At 38.5% G+C, this 11005-nt stretch overlaps 1 pseudogene across 1 annotated transcript; it reads left to right on the top strand.

Annotated features, from left to right (window-relative positions):
- The first annotated feature begins 4791 nt into the window (after positions 1–4791).
- LOC125547325 (protein neprosin-like) lies at positions 4792–10205 on the top strand (annotated as a pseudogene). Its single transcript, XR_015600021.1, has 6 exons — positions 4792–4931; positions 5009–5095; positions 5400–5585; positions 8718–8930; positions 9032–9178; positions 9670–10205. The product of XR_015600021.1 is annotated as a protein neprosin-like (transcript).
- Positions 10206–11005: the final 800 nt, after the last annotated feature.

Raw genomic sequence — 11005 nt, 5'->3', positions numbered from 1 at the left:
CCTAGGATCGAGTGTCAGAGGCAGACGTGATTGGGTTTTTTGATGCCTCCTCCTCATGACCTCGTTCGACGCGTTCAGATCCACCGAGAGCCGGAAGGTCTCCGCTTGAAGCTGTTGAGCACGAACGTCCAAAGCCACCCGCTCTGCTGCCATCCCGACTTCCTCTGTGGCTAGATTTTCCTTAGCTTGCATCATCTCTTCACGTACGCGTGCCACCTTTGCATCATGCTGGACTTTATCCGCCGGCTCTACCACGGCAGTCAACAGAGTCGTCAGTTTATCCATGAGGTCCATCAAGATCTGAGCCGGGGGGCGCGCGGGGTCTCCTGACCCGGCTGCAGCCGCCCCGGTAGCTGTTGCCACCGCTGCTGTAGAGTTCTGCCCGGGCTGTGTCCCTGCCATGAAGACTTCGGCCCAATTCGACGGCTCAAGCGGGTCCGGAATACTACTGCCATCGGAACAACCCCCAAGCATGCCATCCTGTAGCTGGTACAAAGAGTCCGTCTCGCCCGTTGATGATGCAGTGTCAGAACAGACGGCCGTCTCACCGCCCTCCACCGATCCTTCAGAGTATTCACCGCCGTGGACGCAGCCTACGAAGGCATGCTTCACGACAGATTGAACACAGGCGGTCCTCGCGCGCCGAGCCATTTCGATGAGGCCGGTGTGGACGTCCGGCTCAGGACCTGACTCGCCGATCCGGCCGATGAAGACGTGAATTCCGCCGAAGGGGACCTGATATTCGTACTCAATTGAGCCAGCCTCGGGGCCCCAGCCTTCCTCGTTGATGTAGAGCTTGCCGCGACGACTCTTGGTCATCCGGCCCACAGCGTATCCCTTGAGCCCTTCGAAGTTTCCCTTCAATAACTCAAATCCACCGTGCGCTGGCCCCATGGTGGGCGCCTACTGTCGTGGAATTGTCACGGCAGATCGCACTAGGAAGCTTAAAGGGGTTAATCGGGACAAAGGACACGAGAGGATTTTATACTAGTTCGGCCCCTTACGATGAAAGTAAAAGCCTACGTCTAGTTGGGGTTGGTATTGCTGGGGTTTCGATCACCAAGAGGCTCAACTCGCCGGCTTGGTTATCGATTTGTTGTTTCTTGCCCTAAGCCACCACCGGGTCGTCCCCTTATATACATGGGTTGATGCCTGGTGGCCTACAGAGTCCCGGCCGGCTCATAATCGTGTCCGGCTTGGTGGCTTCCTTTACATGCCTTTTTTACAAGTCTTTCCTTACATACGACGGTTTACAATATCAGGCCTTAAGCCGCCTCCAGGCCCTTGGGCCTTCTATAAGGTTTAATAAACTATCGTCTTGAATGTTTACTGGGCTTCTTGCGTAACCCGCCATTGGGGCTGACCCGGCCCCTCCCGGGCGGGTCATGACTGATAGTAATATCCCCAACAAGTACGCCATTCGTCCTTAAAAGAGTGTACATTCAACTTTATTGGAGGGTCAAACTATCTCAAAGTTCAACCGAGTTTGTGCAAAAATATATCAATGCTTGTGAAACCAAATAGGTATATAATAAAAATATATTTTATCATGAATCTAATGCTACTAATTTGATGCCATAATTGTTGGTGTATTACTATATAAATACAGTCAAACATATTTTTTTGACTTTCCAACAAAGTCGTACGTGGGCTGGACATACCCATAAGAAAAATGTGGGCTACACAAAGCTTCAGAAACATCATGTTATTTAATCCGATTCACACTTGTGAGGAATGAGTGACAAATAATTGAGAATTTTTTAATGTTTCTCTTGAAAGTTAGAACCGTGGGTCTATCTGGTATAAGATTTGGTAAAATGAATAATAGATGTAGAAAATCAAAAATAAATATGATCATATAAAGCTACAAAAATGTATACAAAGTTTCTTAATACAAAATAATATGAAGTTACTAACATTAAATATTCAAATCGAATTAATTAGACTGAAAGTTTTAATAAATAAATATGACTGGAAGATGCTACACAAATGAATAAGGAAGTTCTTAATACACAACAATACAAAGTTCCAAACATTAAATGTTAAAAACTATAAATTTAGAAAGATATATCCACTTCTAGCCGCATGAATGCGCGGGTGCACCCACTAGTTACATTGATGAATTGGAGCTAGTGTTGGGTCGCCATAGGTTATAACTGTTGCATGATGAATGCCATCCGACGTAATTATCCATCACTGATCCAATGCCTACGAGTTTTTCACATATTGATCTTGGTAAGTTACTTTCGTTGTTGCTGTTACAATTACTACCAAACGGTTACTGTTACTATTGCCACTGTTACTATCACTATCATACTACTTTGCTACTAAATAATTTCCTGCAGATATTAAGTTTTTCAGGTGTGGTTGAATTGATAACTCAACTGCTAATACTTGTGAATATTCTTTGGCTCCCCTTGTGTCGAACCAATAAATTTGGGTTGAATACTCTACCCTCGAAAACTGTTGCGATCCCCTATACTTGTGGGTTATCATGGAGTTACAAAATGTGAGAACTTGGCATAATGTTTCCTCACAGAATCAAGTCAACTATCATCCAACATAACCCTAAAGGATTTATTTGGTACAAACACTAATTAAAACATAAAAACACAATCATAATAGTAACACAACTTAGTGAACACAAAACAACAGGAAAAATAACTAGTCAGTTGTGTCCCAACAAGATCTTTCATTATAGCCATTAAGATAGGCTTGAAATGTTAATGATGCTCACAAGAAAGATAATAATTGAAACATAAAGAGAGCATCATAAATCATGTGCCAAGCACATTTAAGTCTAATATATTTCCTATGCATAGGCATTTTATAAGTGAACAAATTATCAACACAAAAAGAACCTAGCATATGCAAGGAAGGAGAAAGAAACAACAATGATCTCAACATGAAGAGATGTAATTTAGTAACACGAAAATTTCTACAACCATATTTTCCTCTCTCATAATATTAAATGTGGGACCATAATCAAATTCAACAATATAGCTATCATATAAAATTTTCACTTCATGATCTACATGCATAAAAGTCGCATACTCTTCCAAGATAGTGGGATTAACATCAACTAAAGTCATGACCTCTCCAAACACACTTTTGTCAAACTTTTCATTAGATTGAATACTCTCCGAGTATGTGGGAATCTCCTTTCCTAAAGTTGACACTCTTCTAAACCCACTTTCAATATTATTGCAAAAATTGCAATCAAGATCATAAGAAGCATTATCACCCCGATCACGATCATTGCAATAAGTAGTGGACATGACAAAATTATCATCCCCAAGCTTGTAGTTTGCATATTATTAACACAATTTACATTAATAGAATTTATAATAACATCATTGCAATCATGCTTTTCATTCAAGGGGCTATCATGAATCACTTTATACATTTGTTCTTCGAACACTTCATTATAGTTTTTAGATTCACGAACTTCAAGAAAAAATTCATAAAGATAATCTAGTGCACTCAACTCACTAGAAATTGGTTCATCATAATTGGATCTTTTAAAAAGACTAGCACATATGCCCGTGCGTTGCAACGGGAGTGAAATTTGATATGTATTCAAATTTAGTGAAAATTGTATGTGCAAGCATAGTTGTGTGCTTCACTATGAAGAAAGCCTTAATTGCCCCATCCACCAAAATACGCGCATGTCCATGTCACTGAATGTCCGACCCATCAAAATACACGCACCTAAGGTCTAGAATAAATTTATATAATCCGTGCATTAATTAGTGATGAAACAAGTGGCCATCGAATCTTATGTTATACTCCCTCGTTTTGGTATTATAGCAAACATGCTCATAGTTGCAACAGGAGGAAAAATTATCAAAAACACCTAGCCCAATAAGTATGGCCTACATGTAATTATTTGATTTAGGACCCACATCATTATTCCCAACATACATAACTGTGCTTTCTTCCAAACCATCTTTGCCAAAGATAAGCCTCTCTAATAAAAGTGAAAAATAAAAAAAAACATAAACCCAAGCAGAAGAGTAAAAATAAAATAAAAAAAATCAAAATATTGAAATATGGGTTGGTCATGGATACCCGATGGATGACAATCTGAATAGTGAGACACAAATTGACATGGGTCATATAACATGTGATAACTCCGTGTCGACCATTATGTATATTAATCGTATTTTGGTCTGACATTAGTAGTTGTGTTGCTGTGCAAAAATGTTAATTTCTATAGTCTATGATGCTACGTGACCTTTTTATTACCATCATTGTTTGTTACATGTATAGTTGTTATTGGTTTTACATGGATATGATTATCCATGTACATCTGGATATCTAGTGGTGCAGGTGCGGACGTCATCTGTGGCCCATGGATACTTTCAGGGGTGGGTAATCAATAGGCTCATGGATATATGGCCATATATCCTCCAAACTCGCTAGTTTGCCATCCCTACGTCATGCTTGATTGCATAAAAAGAAGTGTTGAGGGCCTGAGAGAGCTAGATGGATCACATTTTCATATCCGAATTAAATACAATGGATAGTTATGGATATTTCTCTGCATTAAATACTTCATATTGTCTGTATGGCATTAACAATCTAAGATTTATGAAATAAATGTGAATGATATACTGATATACATAACTTTATACTTTGCATTAATATATGGTTGTACATACATATAAAAAATCTGATCTTTGGGGCATTAATTCAATGAATGACAACCATTAAACTATTGATATGCCAGAATGCCTATAAATATAGTTGATATGCAGTATGAAAATTGACCATTCAAGGTTTCCAAAATGGAAGAAAGGCAAGCTATTAGAGCGCTCCTTCTACTCTCATATCTTGTTCTAATAACCAGAGGAATAAATATAGCTACAATGCAAAGGGAGACCAACAAAGAGATCCTTGCCCATCGAAAAGTTAATAAAACCATCATGGTAAGAACTATTCCACACCATATTATATATATAGCATCGGTTTTTAGTGGCTAACAAGGAGATGGACATAAAACTAGATGGAAGGTGGAGATATATATGATTGCATCGATGTGAGTGTCCAACCGACTTTGGATCACCCATTATTGAAATATCACAAAATTCAGGTAAATTACATTCATCAAGACATGAGTTACAAACATCATGTGGCTAAAATGGACGTCGATTCATGACTGAAGACACAATGAATGTTGCCACATATACATGAATTTCATAGCATAGTTTGTTTTACTCCCTTTAGATTCAAATCATAATTTTTATCTATTATTTAAGTATATTTCTTCAAACAATGGACGTCAGAGTGAAATAAATAAAACTTATGATATGCGTGCTCCATTAGAAATGGATTAAGCTACACATTTTTTTGTATATGTGATTGTGTGCCAGTAATAAAGTTTTATTATGAAACAGATGGAACCAAGTTCGGTACCGGTTGAAGAAAGTATAAAATCTCCCTCCCCAAATGGTGTTTTACAAGCACATCTGTCTATTGTCGAATGCCCGAACGGGATGGTTCCAATTCTATGTAATAATTGAATGGGACATATAGCATCATATATTATCGAGCAAGTGATTAACAAGGATGAACAACTAGAGGTGAGTTTTCATTTTTGTTTTTTGCTTGTCATAATGATCTAGTTATCATAGTAATGATACTACTAACAAGAAATTGTTGTTTGCCTAGAAAATGTACAATATAGTTGAATACAGTTGTGGAAAATAACCAAATAAAATTCTCAAAGATAATTCCAATACAAAGTCTTTTTAATTTGAATGATAATGTTTAATCACAAAATGAAGGTTGTAAGGTGAATTATTTGTTTCAGAGTGTGGAATAGTCAATTTCATAGCACAGAAATTTAGAATACACACACACACACATGAGCATGTGTTTGTATTAATACATACACAATGATGGATCCACACCCCATGCACCCAGGTCCAGGCCCGAGGAGTTGGATATTTTTACTATTACATGTATGCATTGTTTATTGGGCCCATGGTTCAGCCCAATAGCCTATCATAGCCCAGGCATACGAATAATCAAAGCTAGCTACCTAAATCCCTTCCAATCGACAATTGTGTCCCAAACTAGCTCCCAACTCGGTGACCATGTGGCCCACCACCCCCAATGCTTTCTCAGCTACCCACTACCCTTGCGGCGAGCCAACCAGTGATTCCCCTTCATTGCAAAGCTGCTCCAGTGTCACATCTTGTACTAGCCGACTGCTACCTCTTGAGCATGCGTTTGGTTTTCCCTTGAAGAGGAAAGGGTGATGCAGCAAAGCAGTGTAAGTATTTCCCTCAGTTTTTGAGAACCAAGGTATCAATCCAGTAGGAGACCACGCGCGAGTCACCTCGTACCTACACAAACAAATAAGAACCTCGCAACCAACGCGATAAAATGGGTTGTCAATCCCTTCACGGCCACTTGCAAGAGTGAGATCTGATAGCGATAATAATAATAAGATAAATATGTAAAGATTGCAAAATAAAATAGATTGGAAACTTGTATGATGGAAAATAGACCCGAGGGCCATAGGTTTCACTAGTGGCTTCTCTCAAGATAGCATAAGTATTACGGTGGGTGAACAAATTACTATCGAGCAATTGATAGAATTGAGCATAGTTATGAGAATATCTAGGTATGATCATGTATATAGGCATCACGTCCGTGACAAGTAGACCGACTCCTGCCTGCATCTACTACTATTACTCCACACATCGACCGCTATCCAGCATGCATCTAGAGTATTAAGTTCATAAGAACGGAGTAACATTTTAAGCAAGATGACATGATGTAGAGGGATAAACTCATGCATTATGATATAAACCCCATCTTTTTATCCTCGATGGCAACAATACAATACGTGTCGTTTCCCCTACTGTCATTGGGATCGAGCACCGCAAGATTGAACCCAAAGCTAAGCACTTCTCCCATTGCAAGAAATATCAATCTAGTAGGCCAAACCAAACTGATAATTCGAAGAGACTTGCAAAGATAACCAATCATACATCAAAGAATTCAGAGAAGATTCAAATATTGTTCATAGATAATCTTGATCATAAACCCACAATTCATCGGATCTCGACAAACACACCGCAAAAGAAGATTACATCGAATAGATCTCCAAGAGAATCGAGGAGAACTTTGTATTGAGATCCAAAGAGAGAGAAGAAGGCATCTAGCTAATAACTATGGACCCGAAGGTCTGAAGTAAACTACTCACACATCATCGGACGGGCCATGGAGTTGATGTAGAGGCCCTCCGTGATCAATGCCCCCTCCGGCGAAGCTCCGGAAAAGGCCCCAAGATGGGATCTCTTGGGTACAGAAGGTTGCGGCGGTGGAAATAGGGTTTCGTGGTGCTCCTCGATGTTTTCAGGGTACGTAGGTATATATAGGAGGAAGAAGTAGGTCGGTGGAGCCACGAGGGGCCCACGAGGGTGGAGGGCGCGCCCAGGTGGGTAGGCGCGCCCCTTGCCTCGTGGCCTCCTCATTGGTTGCTTGACGTCCACTCCAAGTCCTCTGGATCACGTTTGTTCCAAAAATCACACTCTCGAAGGTTTCATTCTGTTTGGACTCCGTTTGATATTCTTTTTCTGCGAAACACTGAAATAGGAAAAAAAACGGCAATTTGGGCTGGGCCTCCGGTTAATAGGTTAGTCCCAAAAATAATATAAAAGCGTATAAATAAGCCCATTAAACATCCAAAACAGAATATATAATAGCATGGAACAATCAAAAATTATAGATACGTTGGAGACGTATCACCGACCTGCTAAAGTTAATGCTATGGTGGCAATTTCCGCATTAGGTAATTTTATTTTTATATGCCGTGTGCATGTGGAATTTTTATGGTATTTGTAGGAAGTTATAAGGGACAAACTATGCATGTTGCCAAAGAACCTGTCCCAGAGTTTTCTTTAATTGTGGCCCCGTCGTTGTGCATGCACATACACAAACATAAAGGTCCTAAAAAGTAGAAATTCGAGGAGTAAATATAGAATTCATCAGATAGCTTTTTCAAATAAATAGTAAGAGCATGTCTAGAATACTCGCCATATGTGGCCGATCACAATAATAACAATTATTATGTGGAACAATGTACAAAATAACAATCTAGGAAAGTCACCATATGCGTCACTCCAAACCCAGCCGTTGCGACGGGGATTTCAGCTACTTCTCCCTCTCTCTTCTGCTCCCATGCCAATGGCACATCAGTGTGCCCTAATAGGAAAAGTGCCCCTTAATTAGTTACTAATATCCTATATGTACAAAGTCATGATGTGACTCATTTTCCACCATGTTATATATGAATGAAATCTATTTTGCAAATTAGCAATTAAGTTCATGTTGAATTTGTCGAAAAAACAATAAAGAATAAAAACAATTATGGAGACACATTTGTGGTGACTATGTGTTTGCGCACAGCTTTCGCAACCTTCGAAAAACGATGGATGGCGTTCTAAACCATTTTGGGGACCGCATATATGATGAATCGACTTGAGTTTCTCTAATTCGTGTCAATGTTCTTTCAATTGTATGTGTAGTAATTCCATATTTTCACCATGTTAGTCCAAGACTTTCTTGAAGCGTTCGATATGCATTCGTCTCTCTAACTCCAAGTTGAGACCATTAAGTTATTGTCATTGTTGTTATATGGTATTGGAATTATACTGATGTGGTTAATATAGTTATCACATTGACGAACATTTTTTTTGTAGATGGCAGGAATTAGATATTCAGATGATTTGTATGGGGTATGAGCTACAATAAATGTGTATGAGCCAAAGGTGAAGAAAGATAGCAAGGATATTAGTCAATCAACGATACTAATTGATAATGGACCAAAGGGTCACGAAGAAGGTGTAGGTGCTTGTTATTCGGTAGCTCCAAGCATCACTGGTGATAGCTTTGCGTGGTTTCATGTTGTTTGGGTAATTAATAATATTTACTATCATACACATTATATTATCAAGTACAAATTAATATAAATTGATATACTTTCTTTCTATCTTTGGATGAACTTGGATAATAGCGCGATGGCAAACTACACAAGCCCTGCTACGATCACGTATGTCCTGGTTTTGTGCAAGTTAGTCACCGTGTTGGTCTTGGAGGAAGAGTACTTCCGGTTTCAGTCTACAATGGACCACAATATGTGATAGACATTTACATTTTCAAGGTACTCTCTTTCTCAATGCAATTTATGGTTTTCTACATTTAATTTACAGGGGGTGCATGTGGAAATTTGTACTTACATGAATTAGATGATCACACAACAAATGTAGGTAGCTCAATATGATATCAATTGTGTAATTTTGGAATGCCAACATTTCTTTTATTTGTAGTGTTCCAATACGCACATACTATCATTTGACAAATTATCAAGAACATGGCCTAAAATAAAATTACCAGTCACCTTACCATTAAAATAACACATTCAATAAGCACTTCCAATGATGGAGACCATTTGATATTCAAGGAGATTCACATACGCATTGTCTTGATGTACATCACTTAGTATGGGAAAATGTTATGAGAAGAATGCATCCTATATATCTTCAGAGGAACAGAAACAACTGCAAGCACACTAGATATTTAGCATAATAGCATTGAGGATTTTATGTCCTTGTATGTGTTCAGTAATCTTCCATGCATTTTGATTTTCCTTAGGACCCCAAAACGGCGAATTGGTGGCTGGTGTATGGTGAAGAAAAGACACCGATTGGATATTGGCCAAGTTCACTCTTCTCTCACATTAAATATAAATGAATTTTCTCATACTGGGGTGGTTTTGTTCAGGGCCCAACAGCTTCATCAGACTCCCCACAAATGGGTAGTGGGCATTTTGTCGCTGAAGGGTATGGAAAAGCAGCTTTTATGAGAAATATCCAGATTGTTGACATCCACAACAAGCTTGTCACTCCAAATAGACACAAAGACCTTCTTGGAACTAGTGATAAAACAAAATATAGTATTGATGGCTATGTAGTTGATAATCATGGTATGCATATGTACTGTGGTGGACCAGGTAATTTAGTCTGAGAATGTACTCTACAAACTACAATAAATTTTCAATATACTTCTCGAGTTGGACATTTACATAATTATTGGGAGTTCACATACATTCAAGTTTTTAATGTGGTGAGTAGTTCATCAATCCCATCAAGGCAATGAGCATATGAAAAAAATAACATGAATACAAATTTTGAGGGACACACTCTAATATTTTAGTTGATCATGGATAATTGCTTGGGTTTGTCCCCAAAAATGAAATTTCCATACTTACGATGTATGGACGTGTTTCTAATGGGAGGGTTTGGGCAGGTATAAAGTCCTCATGTGAGAAGCAGATCTCCTATTAGACACATAAATTTGATATTTTCTATTCGTACTGTAATAGAGCGTTGACCTTGTAAACTTTGTTCTTAGAGGATGACATATACTGACACTAAAGTTTCACTTTTTTATGTCTGCTATTTTTTGAATTAAAAAATGAAACACTTCAAATTTGAAATCTCCTTTGACAGCCATCAAACATTTCAACATGTTCTTCCATTGGCTACGATTTGAGCCTAGCCCACAAAACATGCCATTGTGACAATTTTTTTTTGTTTAATTTGTTAGAACATCACATGCATTTCCTGAATTAGGAGAATTTTTTAATTTCAATTCAATTTGGAAGCCCAAACACCCTCCACCCAAAGGTCAACAGTAGAACTTGCTGTCAAACTTCTTGAAATTCATAAAAAAGTTACCATCAAGTGTTTACTTCATTGGAATAAATCTGACATCTAACTATAAAATTGAACTATTTGTCCACCCAACCCGTAACATAGAAACCCAAAATCTAGATTGAATTTAAAAGTTTCCCCTAAAGATTTTCTTTAAATGTCACATACATTTTCTTTTGTAATGACGGGAATTTTTTATAAATGGCATGAACTTTTCGAACATGTTACTCCCTCTATCCATCTATAATGGGCCTAATGCATTTTTCAAGACTAAC

This window comes from Triticum urartu, chromosome 3A, assembly GCF_056163025.1.
Source record: "Triticum urartu cultivar PI428250 chromosome 3A, HENAU_Tu73, whole genome shotgun sequence".
Taxonomy (NCBI): domain Eukaryota; kingdom Viridiplantae; phylum Streptophyta; class Magnoliopsida; order Poales; family Poaceae; genus Triticum; species Triticum urartu.
This window is presented reverse-complemented; position numbering and strand designations above follow the sequence as displayed.